Raw genomic sequence first — 15,210 nt, 5'->3', positions numbered from 1 at the left:
GGGATATCTTCCCTCATCAGTAGAGATAGTCAATAGGGGTGGAAGAGAAGGCCGCCTCGTAACCGTCACGGGCCTCGTTGCCCAGCAAGCAGGTGCGTCGTCCAGAAGCTCGTCAGCTTGGGAGGCTCAAGGGAGCCCTTATGTAGAAAAAACAGCAATGGACCGCACACCGCTAGCCCCTCCTCCGGGTCGCCCCTAAGCACTCTGGTATGTGCAGTGCCTGAAGTTCGAAGAATTACTGAAAGTTCGTAAGTGGTTCACCTATGTAGGTGCAAGTAGATACTTGTTGTTCCCCCGCTCTCTAGACCCGGGACATGGCCCGGGTTTCGGGATATCTTCTCTCATCAGTAGAGAAAGTCTATAGGGGTGGAAGAGAAGGCCGCCTCGTAACCGTCACGGGCCTCGTTGCCCAGCACGCAGGTGCGTCGTCCAGAAGCTCGTCAGCTTGGGAGGCTCAAGGGAGCCCTTATGTAGAAAAAACAGCAATGGACCGCACACCGCTAGCCCCTCCTCCGGGTCGCCCCTAAGCACTCTGGTATGTGTAGTGCCTGAAGTTTGAAGAATTACTGAAAGTTCGTAAGTGGTTCACCTATGTAGGTGCAAGTAGATACTTGTTGTTCCCCCGATCTCTAGACCCGGGACATGGCCCGGGTTTCGGGATATCTTCCCTCATCAGTAGAGAAAGTCAATAGGGGTGGAAGAGAAGGCTGCCTCGTAACCGTCACGGGCCTCGTTGCCCAGCACGCAGGTGGGTCGTCCAGAAGCTCGTCAGCTTGGGAGGCTCAAGGGAGCCCTTATGTAGAAAAAAAAAGCAATGGACCGCACACCACTAGCCCCTCCTCCGGGTCGCCCCTAAGCACTCTGGTGTGTGCAGTGCCTGAAGTTCGAAGCATTACTGAAAGTTCGTAAGTGGTTCACCTATGTAGGTGCAAGTAGATACTTGTTGTTCCCCCGATCTCTCGACCCGGGACATGGCCCGGGTTTCGGGATATCTTCCCTCATCAGTAGAGAAAGTCAATAGGGGTGGAAGAGATCGGATCTAGAGATCGGGGTAACAACAAGTATCTACTTGCACCTACATAGGTGAACCACTTACGAACTTTCAGTAATTCTTCAAACTTCAGGCACTACACATACCAGAGTGCTTAGGGGCGACCCGGAGGAGGGGCTAGCGGTGTGCGGTCCATTGCTGTTTTTTTCAATTGGGTAGGTGTTTAAGGAAAGGCCATTCCCCTCTCCTAAGTGCCATAAATCCTATCTTCTAGTGGACGGTTTACATGCAGGTAAAATGTGATGCTGTGGTGACTGGGTGATACCTGATAATGATTGACCAGACATGTCTGCATTTGGCAAGTTCTGCCCTGTCCGAGTGAAATGACCAGAGGTCTTATGTTCATTTTGAAATGTTGTTGGGTTGGATTACTATCCCAGAGCTTTTTTACTTCCAGGAGCTGCAGACTGACTACTGATAAACTAATGGTGTGCTTGACCTAGCTGGCTACGGCTAATTTTTTACCATAGCAATAAGAAAGGCACCGGTGCCTTCCACCCATTGGTATGAAAGGGGAAAGTAATTCACACCACATCTGGTGTATTACAGAACAATGATAACATCCAACACATTGAAATACATTTCTAATGACCCACAAATGTTTTTAATTTTCTAATGAAGAAAGTTGAGATAAATAATTTTGGGAACTTGAGAAAACAAATTTCACACAGGGTGCTCTAGAATTGTAGGAATCTCTTAACTGGTGCACGCTAGCATTTGAGGAGAGACACTGTTGCAGTGCTTAATTTGAGTTGATGGATGCAGGTTAGTCACACCTATATCTATTTTTGGGGACCAGCATTTATTTTTCCTCATCAGACTTTAGCCCAGAACAAGGAAGAGAAAAACACAAAAGTGTGAAGAAGTCAGAAGAGAAAGACATAAAAACTGTGACAAAAGGAGAAAGTAGGAATGAAAAAGAACCTGAAAAAGTGAGATAAAGAGACAGGGAGTGTCTGGAGGTGGATGAATGTGGCAGGTGATATAAAGACTACATAGCCTTGGCGTTCAACACTCCCGATCTTCAATAGTGCATTCTGCGGGCTTCTGAACAAAATTTTGGGGCCAGCAATTATACTTTTACATATTAAGAGCCACACTGATGTTCTGACTGCATAAATGGCACCTGGGGCCCGATGTAGGTAATTCTTATTTACCACTTCTTAAATACCGAATTTTACCGATTCGGTATTTAAGAAGTGGTAAATATGAAGGGGGGAGATGTAGGTATTTCCAGATGTGGAAATACCGAATCGTTAAGATTCGGTATTTACAGAATCTGGAAATACCGAATCAGTATTTCCTATTGATTCCTATGGGCTGTGAAGCCCATAGGAATCAATGGGCAATACTGATTCTGTAATTACAGAATCGGTAAATACCGATTTTAGCAAGGGTGCAGGGGGTGTCACTTTGACACCCTCTGGCACCCCAAAAATAGGCATGTGCGCCATGTGGCACACAGACATGCCCTAAGGGCATGTCTGTCTGTCACATGGCTAGGTGTGCATGCACACCTGAATTCGGTATTTTAACACCCAATTGGATTGGGTGTTAAAATACCGAATTTGTAGGGCCTTTGGGACTCTGAAGAGTCCCACCTACATCTGAGATTTACCGAATCGGTAAAAATACCGATTCAGTATTTTACAGAATCGGTAAATTTACCGAATCGGTAAATTTACCGATTCTGTAAAATTGTGCTCCTACATGCCAAATCTGTAATACCGGTCGGTAACGGCCGAAAATACCGATTTTCGGCCGTTACCGACCGACCTACATCTGGCCCCTGGTTCTTTTATTGTAATTGAAGCAATGCAGGCCATTCTGGTGCATCAAGTTGCACATTTAAAAACAAAATGTATTACAAACCATATTGAGGCCGTGGTCTAATCCTAATTGGCCAAGGGGCAAAGACAAGATTGGTGGGTCATCGGTGGGTGAAAAATAGCAGTGATGAGAAGAGCCAGGACCAGTGAAGAGAAGAGTTTGGGACAGTAAAATCGGACAGAGAGTGGGGCGTGGATGGAGGATCAATAATTGGAAAGAAGCAGGGTGAGGCAATGAAGGGCAGCTTGTCTCTGCAGGCAATGGATGGAAAGCAATACTAGTCTTTGAAGGGGAGCATGAGTGAGAATCACTTTAAATGGAAAGGCGGTCAATGACACGGAATGGGGCAGGAAGAGAGAATAAGGGCACTACTGGTCAATGAAGAAAGATGGTTCAAAAGGTGGTTCTAGAATATGTAAAGGAGTTCTACTTGTGTATCTCCCGTTCTCATTGTGGTAATGCAGATCTATGCATATCTCAGCTTGATGTCCTGATTAAAAGCATAAGTAATAAATGTTTTCAACTGAAGTCATTGAAAAGACCCAGAAGCAGATAAGAGTCTATATATGGTTGAATGGTACCATTTTACCGTCAATCCATACGACAGCACAGAAGTAGTTCATTAAAAAGAAAAGCAGACATGTACTTCGCCTATCATGGTAGAGTAGAGAGGAAGATCAAAAATGCGAAAGACAACTAAGCTTTCAAAAATGTCCTGGAAGGAAATGTAAATCTAATAGGCACTGAGAGCCACAATAGTAGTGGAGCTGCACCCCTCATCCAGACACCACTTGGACTTTAGTGGTGACAGAAGCAGGTGGTTCCACATGAGTTGTCAGCTCCTTAGACACACAGACTTTTAAGGGATTTTAACGCAACCTTTGTGGCACAGAGTCTGCTCCTTTCCGACCAGACCAGGACTTCTCTATGGGACATATGGAAATTCCCCAGTAGATTATGGAATGGGGGCTACTGTTAAGGTTGAAATGAAGGATGGATCATTACCAATCCTCTTGACAAACAGCAGCGAGGGAACCCACAATTTTCTTGTAGACACACATCTCAAATCCTCCTGGAGTCTGTAGGTCTCATTCGGTACACTCACTCATTCTACTCGAGGGCTGGTATGAACACAAAGGAAAGTTGTCAAAGGAAAGTTGTCACCTTCAACTATGCAGACGACTTACAATTAATGTTTACAATGGACAACTCACCGCAGTCTCTGACTTCCAAGCTACTATGTTGCACGTCCGCCACTGGATGGACTGTAACCATTTAAAGCTTAAACCGTACTAGTCTTGACAGGGGGCAGCCACAACTTTTGGGGTCCACACTTCTGTTGGACTTTTGGGGTCCAACAGAACTGGGACCCTCCCCGTTCCCTCCTCTTCTGCAAAAAGCCTTGGTGTCACGATAAATAACGACCTGTCATTGAAAACCCAAGTTGGCTCTGTGGTTTCTACTTGTTTCTTCCAATTACGAAAGAACAGAAAGATCAGCAGACAACTCACACAGGCAGCACTGATACAGGTTGTGATTGCTACGATTATATCACAACTAGACAATGCCAACTCAGTCTACCTTGGTCTGCCACTCTTCTTAACTAAATGTTGACAGATGGTGCAGAATCAAGTGACCAGACTGATTCACCAGCAACCAAGATGGCAACATGTCACCACCACTTTTGAGGAAGCTGCATTGGCGTCCCATCCCCCAGCCTTGTGCTTTCAAAGTAGGACGTTTGGTCTTTAAATCTTTACATGGATGGAGCCCTACATTTATTGACAGCCTTATTCAAATGTACACTCCCCCACGCAGTCTATGCTCGGCACACCTCCATCTTTTGGCAACTCTTGCCTTTAAGTTGAAGCGACAAGGGGGCTGCAGTTTTGCAACTTCGGCTTCCAGGGTGTGGAACTCCTTTCCTCTGGAAATTAGACATGCACTGACCTGCTGAGTTCTAGGAAATCTCTTAAGACTTGGCTGTATACTCAAGCCTAAGAATAACTCCAACTGGGTTAGGCAACTCCTAGAATCAGCGCCATAAAACAAATTGGTGTACGTGTGCTTTACAATATCATTATAACATAACTAAACAAATTCCAGGGCTCCTTTTAGCTCTCAGTCCACCACAGCTAATGATCCAGTAGCGGCCGCCAGATACAAAAGGTAGTAGGGTGGGGGACGAATACAAAAAACCCAAAAAACTTACCTTAAGTTGACAGCAGCGTTCCGTGTCGCATTGGGTGCTTCTTCTTCTGTGTCTCAGCTGGCGCTGGGGCTGCATCAGACTCCCTTTCTAATCCCTGACGTGGGGATTGGCCTGAGAAGGCTAGAAAGCCACCCTGCTCATACCAGGGAGTCTGTCGAGTTTCTCTAGTCCAGCTGCACTATGCAACAGGGCTGGAGAAACCTAAGTGCGCATGTGTGTTTTGTTCGGCCTGAGACGTCCAGCCAAATATGCATGTGCACTTAAAGAGTGCACATAGTACTCCTTCTACCCACTCCCATGCCCCGCCCCTCCCTGCACACACTGGCTGAGCCAGCTACTTCAAAATAAAGCAACAATCAAATATCGTTTTATTTTTTAGCTGCTGGCTCTGCCAGTGGGGCAACGCTACTCCGCCATTTCGGAGGAGCCGCCCCTGGGATCTCAGAAACAGAATTGTATTTTTGCTGTCTAATATATATGCATTTTTGCCCACTACCCCACTTATTGTGCTTGCTCCCCAAATATCCTGACCACGGAAAATCCGTATTTGTAAAGCGCTAACTACTCACCCTTGCGGGTCTCAAGGAAACAAATGGCTTCAGGAATCACCTCTCAATTAAGCACTGTCATTGCACAAAGGAAACGTGCCACAGACAATTTCCACCCCTCCCGTTTGTCTGTCAATTTCCTGAAGCATCTGGACGCAATATTGGCTTTCAGTGTTCCAAGTGTGCAGCTCGGCCGCCGGTCCCTTCCTGACCACAAGGGCTCTGATGACCAGCAGCTTTCACTGACCTCTCAGCTGTTCTCTCACAGCCCAGCAGCTGCACCCAGGTGAAAAGCTAAACCGATGGAGAGATAACGTCACAGCACCACCAAGCAGCAGTCGCTGCCAGCAGACACTGAAAGCATCTCGGCTTTCAAAGAAAGTCAGGCGCCCGCCCGCAGCCAAATCACTCTCAGGTCAGCAGGGCCTCTTCTGTCCATGTGTCATTAGTAGAACAAGACACGCGCTAATACAGCCTTGAGAGGCATCCATAATCAATGTTCATGGTCCATTTGCTGCAGCAACAGGTTTCTTCGTTTTTTGAGGCTCAATAACACGAAATCGGTTTCCGACATTTCCTGCGTCGACACCCTTGCACAGTTTCGGCCTCAAGCTAGCAATATTTCCTCGCACGTGCTGTGGAATTAAATATATCGTTTTCTCAAAAATTTACTTTAAACTGTTGTCCACACGACTTTTTCAGACTCTATGGTGGCTGAATTTTTTTTCCTCTCGAAGCGACTTAAAACGGTTCGAAAATCCCGATTGTAACAAGAAACCGTACATTCAGAAATATTTGCGAAGTGTTTATTGTATTCACAAGAATTGCAGAATGTGTGCAACACAAAAACTTCACAACTCGCCCTCCCCGAGCCTTGTTCGTGTAGCAGCCACGTGCATATTTTAACTGTGGGTTTCTGTGTGGCTCACAGAAGGCTGACGTCTCTTATGTCTATTGACCAGCATAGATTAATCCTTATTTCCGTAGACGAAATGATTTCCAGACCCAGCCATACATCTAAATTATCCGGCGCTTTTATAACCTCCACACAGAATGCTGGCTATGGCAGTCTGATTGTTCTATAACAGACCCAGCAGTAACTTTTCTTCTTCTTCAAGACACATGAAAGGCATGACTCACATTTTAGGTCTGACCCAGAGGAAGCTTTAGCTCGTGTACGAAGAAAAACCATACAAATATCTGTAGATTTACATACATAGAGGGGACTGAATCAGCCTTCTTCATCCATTGGTCTGTAAAATTGTCAATCTCATTTTGCTTCTGGCCACCTCTGCAGACAGTATAGGGCCATGTGCTAGCTCGCTCAATACACTGGCTCTCCTGCTCTGCGAGTAATGGCATTTACCTGCTATCTGAAAAAAGTAGTGTATTTTAGAGTGGGTCAAAGTTATATTTAATGTAATTTTGTTTATTTATTAGCGATTTCCTCCTGAGGCGAAAAGCCGGGAGTAGGCCTGTCTGTTTGTTGTATTTTTTAATCCTTTGAGAGTCACCTACCTATTTACTGTTGTTCTTAAAACGCCCACTCCCCACCTGACCAGGGCGCATTCACGACCTTAATTTACCGCGCAGCGGAGTCTATCGCTGCCGCGGGACCTGGGAACCGCCGCCATCAGCGACGCCCACTTAGGCCACGCCCCTCGCTCGAGAGGCCACGCCCCCTTACACCGCTATATCTGCCGCTGATTACAAGCGGACAGACGATAGCGATTTCCTCCTGAGGCGAAAAGCCGGGAGTAGGCCTGTCTGTTTGTTGTATTTTTTAATCTTTTGAGAGTCACCTACCTATTTACTGTTGTTCTTAAAACGCCCACTCCCCACCTGACCAGGGCGCATTCACGACCTTAATTTACCGCGCAGCGGAGTCTATCGCTGCCGCGGGACCTGGGAACCGCCGCCATCAGCGACGCCCACTTAGGCCACGCCCCTCGCTCGAGAGGCCACGCCCCCTTACACCGCTATATCTGCCGCTGATTACAAGCGGACAGACGATAGCGATTTCCTCCTGAGGCGAAAAGCCGGGAGTAGGCCTGTCTGTTTGTTGTATTTTTTAATCTTTTGAGAGTCACCTACCTATTTACTGTTGTTCTTAAAACGCCCACTCCCCACCTGACCAGGGCGCATTCACGACCTTAATTTACCGCGCAGCGGAGTCTATCGCTGCCGCGGGACCTGGGAACCGCCGCCATCAGCGACGCCCACTTAGGCCACGCCCCTCGCTCGAGAGGCCACGCCCCCTTACACCGCTATATCTGCCGCTGATTACAAGCGGACAGACGATAGCGATTTCCTCCTGAGGCGAAAAGCCGGGAGTAGGCCTGTCTGTTTGTTGTATTTTTTAATCTTTTGAGAGTCACCTACCTATTTACTGTTGTTCTTAAAACGCCCACTCCCCACCTGACCAGGGCGCATTCACGACCTTAATTTACCGCGCAGCGGAGTCTATCGCTGCCGCGGGACCTGGGAACCGCCGCCATCAGCGACGCCCACTTAGGCCACGCCCCTCGCTCGAGAGGCCACGCCCCCTTACACCGCTTCCTGTCCCCTATAAAATGTGTAATTCCCGTCCGCGCAGCGGACGGGCGCAGCGGGCGCGCCGTTTGCGCGCCGAAGGCGCGCCTAAGGCAAGCCCGTCTGCGCCCGTCCGCGCCAGGACGGGCCACGGGACACAACACTCTGGACTACCCCTTTCATATACTTCAGACCAGCTGCGCTCGCTGAATGCTAACTGGCCACTGAATCAAGCTACAAGGTCATACACCCACAAATTGGGCATCGCAGGACCGGACATCATTACACAACCCTTATCCCCCTCTATCATCACCACCTCAGCCCTTCTCCTTAACACGAGATCAGCCGTTAGGCATCAGCTTGAAATCTACGATCTTTTGGATTCAAAATCACCAGATCTTCTGTTCCTTACAGAAACCTGGTATAAACCTGACTCCTTGCCTAGCATCCTTGCCGCCCTTCCACCTGAATACTCAATGCTTCGCGTTGATCGACCTGGAAACAGAGCAGGTGGCGGCGTAGCTTTGATCGCTCGCAAGGAGTTTCATTTCCAAATTCTGGCCTCGCCCACGATATCAGCCGCGGACTGCCTTGTAACACGCTCCACCTACCTCAAGACCCCTCTTACATGCTTACTGACGTATCGGCCCCCTCAGTCGTCCCCTGACTTTCTCCCCGCCTTCCAGAACCTCCTGGCCACTCTGGTAATTAATAACGCCTCCGTTTTGGTTCTGGGCGATTTTAATTATTGGCCTACCGATCCCGCCGAAGACTCTACGTCCAAAGATTTCACTCAATCCCTCCTTAGTTTTAACTTTATCCAGCATGTCCAGAGTCCCACTCACATCGGCGGCCATATCTTGGACCAGATCTGGACACTCAACATACCTACTTCCCCTCCCACTGTTTCGCCTTGTTCCTGGTCAGATCATTCCTTACTTACCTTCACCATGGACCTGAACTTAAGAACATCCCCTCCTACTCCCCAAAACATCTGGGCTAGGAACTGGAACAAAGTAGATATCACCTCCCTCTGTAGTTCGTTAGTAGCCACCTGTCCTGGCATTGTGGGCTCAGATCCCCATTCCGAGATAGTCACACTTGATCGTTGGCTCACCACCGCCTGTGACCCTGTAGCTCCTTTAAAGCGAATAACTATTAATCGCTCACATAAGGCCAACAAGTGGTTCAGTCCTGACCTTAAAGCAAAAAATTGGAGCTTAGACAGGCTGAACGAGCCTGGCGCCGTGCTTATTCATCCATCTGCCGGCAACACTTTATAACTGCACTTAATGAATATAAAATCTCTATACTCAGAGCTAAGACCGAGTATTTCTCCGGACGCATTCTAGCGGCGGAATGCAAATCGCGTGAGATCTTTTCAACGGTACATGAACTAGCTTCATCGGATAGAGCCTCACCTAGAATTCCCCCTTCCCAGGCCTTATGCGAATCACTCAATGATTTTTTCATTGATAAAATAACTCTGATTAAAGCGAACATTCCTCCCCCTTCCCTCACTTTCTTTCCCCCTCAACCTCCTGAAAATCACTACTCCCTGACCTCAATTCCTCCACTTGTCAGAGAATCACTGTTCTCCCTACTCAATCGAGTTAAGTCGGGCTCTCCGACCGACATTGCCCCGGCACGTATCCTTAGCCAGTTTTTTACGGCTTGCCCTTCACCAGTCCTGGCCTTCTTGAATAGCTGTTTCACGTCCGGACAGGTCCCGGCCTCCCTCAAGACCGCCATAATTCTCCCAATATTAAAAAAACCCGGAGTGGACCCCTCCTCCCCTGCAAATTACCGCCCCATATCCCTCCTCCCTTATTTGGGTAAAATAGCAGAGTCCCATGTTTCCCAGGTGCTTAGCTCCTTTATTGAAAGCAGCAGCTATCTTGCACCTTGCCAGGCGGGCTTTCGCCCCCGGCACTCTACTGAGAAGGTGGTTATCTCAGTCATGGACCAACTTAGGGAGGGCCTAGACACCAACATTCCCCAAGCCTTGGTCCTTCTGGACCTTTCCGCCGCCTTTGACACGGTAAATCATCCCATCCTTCTGTCCCGTGTCAAGGCGGCGGGCATAGGGGACCAGGCCCTCACCTGGATAGGCGCTTTCCTGAAGGGACGAACTCAGGCGGTTCATTTGGCCGAATTCTCAGCTTCACCCAGCAAGGTGAACTGTGGCGTCCCCCAGGGCTCCTCCCTTTCCCCTCTTTTGTTTAATCTTTACATTTTCCCCCTTATTTTTGCACTTCAACAAATGGAGGTCACAGTCTATAATTACGCTGATGACCTCCAGCTTATATTTAATTTTTCCTCTGCTTCATCCGCTGCCACTAACTTCCAGTCGGTCCTTCTGTTTATCCGAGGTTGGATGAACGCTAACCATCTAAAGCTCAACCCGGATAAGACAGAACTGATCTTGACTGGGGGGAGCGGCAATCTTTGGTCACCATCCTTTTGGCCTGTCTCTTTCGGTCCCTCTCCCACTCCCTCTCACTCTGTCAAAACCCTGGGCATTATGCTCAATAACCAGCTGACACTCCACACCCACATTAGTTCTGTTGTTTCCTCTTCCTTTTTTGCTTTACGTACTATTAGGAAAGTATCTCGCTTTTTTTCTCCTTCTGCACTAAAAATGATTGTTATGGCCATGATCCTATCGAAACTCGATTATGGCAACATCATTTATAACGGAGCCCCGGCCTATGCACTTCAACGCCTTCAGCTGGTGCAGAACCAGGCAGCTCGCCTGGTACATGGCCTTCCAAAATTCCACCACTCCTCCCCTCTTCTTATTGCCCTTCACTGGCTCCAAATTAAGCAAAGAGCTTGGCTGCCTTACCTTTCAGGCTCGGGCCGGCACGGCCCCTACTTTCATTAATGCGGCTATAACCAACTACATTCCCGCAAGAGAGTTGCGCTCTTCCTCCGAATCTCTGCTAGTCACTCTTCGGTTTAAGAAGAGCCGCTCCGGCGGTCAGAAATTCTCGGTGCAGGCCCCCACCTTCTGGAACTCTCTTCCCTTTTCCCTAAGATCCCTGTCATCCTACACCGAATTCCGGAAAAACCTTAAGACTCTGCTGTTCCAGCAAGCGTTCAGCTCATAAATCTCCCCCCTCCCTCAGATCGAAATCCTATAGCGCCATGAAACTGCTAGTGAACGTGCGCTTTAAAAATAACTCAAATTCAAATTCAATTCATGTGCTAGCTCGCTCAATACACTGGCTCTCCTGCTCTGCGAGTAATGGCATTTACCTGCTATCTGAAAAAAGTAGTGTATTTTAGAGTGGGTCAAAGTTATATTTAATGTAATTTTGTTTATTTATTGATTTTTTCATTAACTTTAAACTTGTAATTTTTGTGGCTTACGCTTGTAAAAAAGTACATGACAAAAAAATGCATTCTAGTGAAAGCCAGCACTACTGATTTTACAAATGCTTGTTTGTATTCTATGCAGTATTTCCATGCAGTTAAAAAAGATACCTTGTTGGCCATGGGCCTTTTGGCAGGGTTATCCTAAAACTTTTTGCCTTCTCCCTTCTATTTTTCTAAAGTTTTTGTTGGCTTTAGGGCTCTGGGCACTTTACCACTGCTAATCAGTGCTAAAGTGCATGCGCTCTCTCCTTTAAACATGGTATGAATGATTTAGGCATGTTTGTCATATTTAATTTACACGTAAGTCCCTTGTAAAATGGAATCCCATATACCCAGGGCCTGTAAATACTACTATTGGGCCTGCAGCGCTGCTTGCACCACCCACAGAAGTAGCCTTTCAAACCTGTCTCAGGCCTGCCACCGCAGGGCCTGCATGTAAAGTTTACTGTCCCATTGACTTGGCACTTACCACTACTTACCAAGCCTTAAACTGCCCTCTTAGTACATATAGGTCATCCCTAAGGTAGGTCCTAGGTATCTTACTTGTATGGTGGATTTTTTATTACAATTTTAGAAAAGCCACTTTTAGATATTGGGCACTTCTCTGTGCTTATCTGTGTGCTTTGCAGCTTGACTCCAATCCACAGCCGGACCTGATTGACAGCTACACCTTGTGCATATTTTCCAGACAGCAACCACACAGGAAAGGCTGGGTGGACAAGAGAGGCATCTGCATCCATCTCCATACTGATAGTCTTCCTGGGCTGGGAGAGAGGGAGGTGGCACACTCGTAGGGTTGTCTATAGGCTGTGTCCTGCCCTCACACAAATGTCTGGTTTACCACCTACTGTAGGCCTGGATCCAGGGCTGAGTTGAAAGGGGCTGTTGTGCACTTCTAAGGTTTCTTTTGAAGTTACACCTACACCAAAGTCACTTTGAGTATAAGTACAGGGGCTCTGACCCCAAGTTCTCAGAGCACTTTTGGAACTGGGACAATTTCCTGCACTGAACAACGGACTCATCTGGACTGCTCTTCTAATCTGTTGTTGCTCTGCTGGCTACTACTTGTTGGGTGGACCAAAAGGACTCACTGGATTGATTTTCTGCATGTTGCCCTACTGCCAGCTGCTCCCTGACTCTGCTCTGACTAGACACTGCTGTGCTACAAGGAGGAACAAACATTACTGCTACCTGCTTAGTTGTCATCGGCCTGTTGCCTCTTACTGCAGGAGGGACTACCACTTTCACTAGCACTGATGAGTTGAAAGGCTGCCTATTTTGTGTTCTTAATGTGTTCCAAGGGACGAGTGGGCTTGACTTTTTAGTGCGTCCCTCCCAGGAGCATCAAAGGATGCGCCTGAGCACCTCTGCTTCAAGACTCAGTTGCCTGAAAGTCCAGCAGCAGAGTGCTCATAAAACACTTCTTTGCTCCATTGTTCTTTTTTTGGACAGCTTGTGTTGAGCACTCCTATGTCTTTCGCCAACCAGAGAGCTGATGCGCTCTACCGAACAGCACATGGCTGGCTTCCATGCGGTAAGGAGCCACGTAGCACATCGTGATCTTCCAAATCCAGCAACCATCGTGAGAAGGAGGGCCCTGTGGACTACAGGGCAGAGAGCACTGGGCCCACTATCACCTCCCTCCTAGGAGCCAGAAGTCTGGTGCTGCGGACTGCCTTTTTGGCCAAAGTCTGTGGACACCTCACCTGAGTGGCCGCAGGGAAATCCTCCCCTACACCGGATTGCCAGCGCCGTGCATGATGCCACGACGGCCAGGGCCCCTCTAGTGGTCCACACCCTTTGGAAGCTGAGAGGGAATCCCCACACCAGGACCTGCTCCTGACAGATTGCTCTTACAGCAGCTGCGCCACACACTCATGGGTAGTTGTTCCTTTCGTGATTCTGCATGCAAGGAGGGTCCCAAGGAGGGTTTCCACGTGATACTGCCTAAGGTGTGTGCCCCCTCCTCTCGCTCCTTACTTGGGGAAGGGCCCAGGGGCATTGTTGCTCAGGGGTGAGAGTCACTATAGCGATTCCCAAGCGAACCAAGGGATCACCTCCATGAATAGCTTCACAAATTGCTGTATATCGTTTGGTAGACGCGCAGGGCTTCTGTCCCCTATGATTTGCTAATCCTTGCAGTGGGACCCCTCATTACAATATTGCACCTAATATGAATGCAGAGGTGCTGCACCCTATGTCCTGGTGGGGAATGTGTTATCCATGCTTGAATCGCAAACTGTGAGGACTCATGAGCGTCACTGCTGCATTTTCATACCCTGATGTAGAATGTATACTTTTTATTCTTGCACTGTCAGGATAACTAGTATTACTTCAGGATTTGCATAATATGCACAGATCTTATGATTGAAGTCGTTTCAGTCTCTGTTTTATGTCCAATGTATGCATTATTTATTATATAATACTGTGTGGAGTCTCTTTTATGGTCTATTTATTGTGTTTCTGGTGTGAATGTGTTGCGCAAATGCTTTACACATTGCCTCTGATGATAAGCCTGCCTGCAATGCGCCAAGCTGCTGAGGGTGACTACAGGTTATCTTTGGTGTGTTGCTTACTTGCCCTGACTAGAGTGCTGGGTTCTGCCTGGTTTAGGTGCATACCCTAGCCGACCAGAAACCCCATTTCTAGCATACCTTTTCTTCATGAAAAAGCCAGTAGAACACATTTGTACTTGATATTGCACATGGAACCGTTTTGCAAAAAATTGCTACTCAAAAATACTGGATAGTACCCATGTTACTACTTTTGAAATTGAATTCTGGTGGAATTTACCCAATTACATTCGCAAATTTACAGAACATTTATTTCTCTCAAAGTACCATTCAAGTTGAGAAGGCCAAATTTAGCTGATCGCTTGCAGTATCGAAAAGGTCTGGTCTCCAGTCATTTCCTCTCTTTCTTCAGTAAGTTGGTGTGAATTGTCAATATTTTATATATCTACACTTAAAAATAAAATGTTAGAACAGTTCGCCGAAGTACCTATTTTAATATGTGATTTCTGAGACATAATTTCTGCTATCTGATAGGCTGATGAAGTAAATTATCTAAAACTATTAGTTACTGATATAACCTTTTTTCAAGCTTACTGTGTTTTGACTTTAATAGTCGTCAAAGGACTTTCCGAGTCACCTAAGAAAAGTTCATTTTTTCTTTAATTAGATGAAGCAAACATTGTAAATCACACAACTCACATAAGTGATTAGGAGTCTGTAGAGACTTCAACTGAAGTAACTATACATGAAAGAAAGGGAGCTCGTATGTTCTGTTTTAGTATTTACAATAAATAGATCAAGAAGAAACAAATCAGTTGATCAACAAAACATTGTCATTAGCTATCTGTACATTCATTTTCAAAAACACATTGTTTTCAATGAATTCATACTGTATCACAAAGAGAAAGAGTGGATCAGGTTCATTGCATCATAGGTATTTCATTGTTCTTGAAATAAAAGTGTGTACTACGACAGAGATCTAAAGGTACTCTACCTGGCGAGGGTTAAGATTTATCATAGAGCTGTCTGTCAGGCGCGGGCTGACTACTATGCTGGAGAGTTTCAGGCCAGTGCCAATCCATCCAAGCTGGTCTTTAAGGTCTTGAAGGAGCTCTCTGCAAACAGACTTCCTAACACGGAGAT

This window comes from Lissotriton helveticus, chromosome 8 (genome assembly GCF_964261635.1).
Source record: "Lissotriton helveticus chromosome 8, aLisHel1.1, whole genome shotgun sequence".
NCBI classification, from domain to species: Eukaryota; Metazoa; Chordata; class Amphibia; order Caudata; family Salamandridae; genus Lissotriton; species Lissotriton helveticus.
This window is presented reverse-complemented; position numbering follows the sequence as displayed.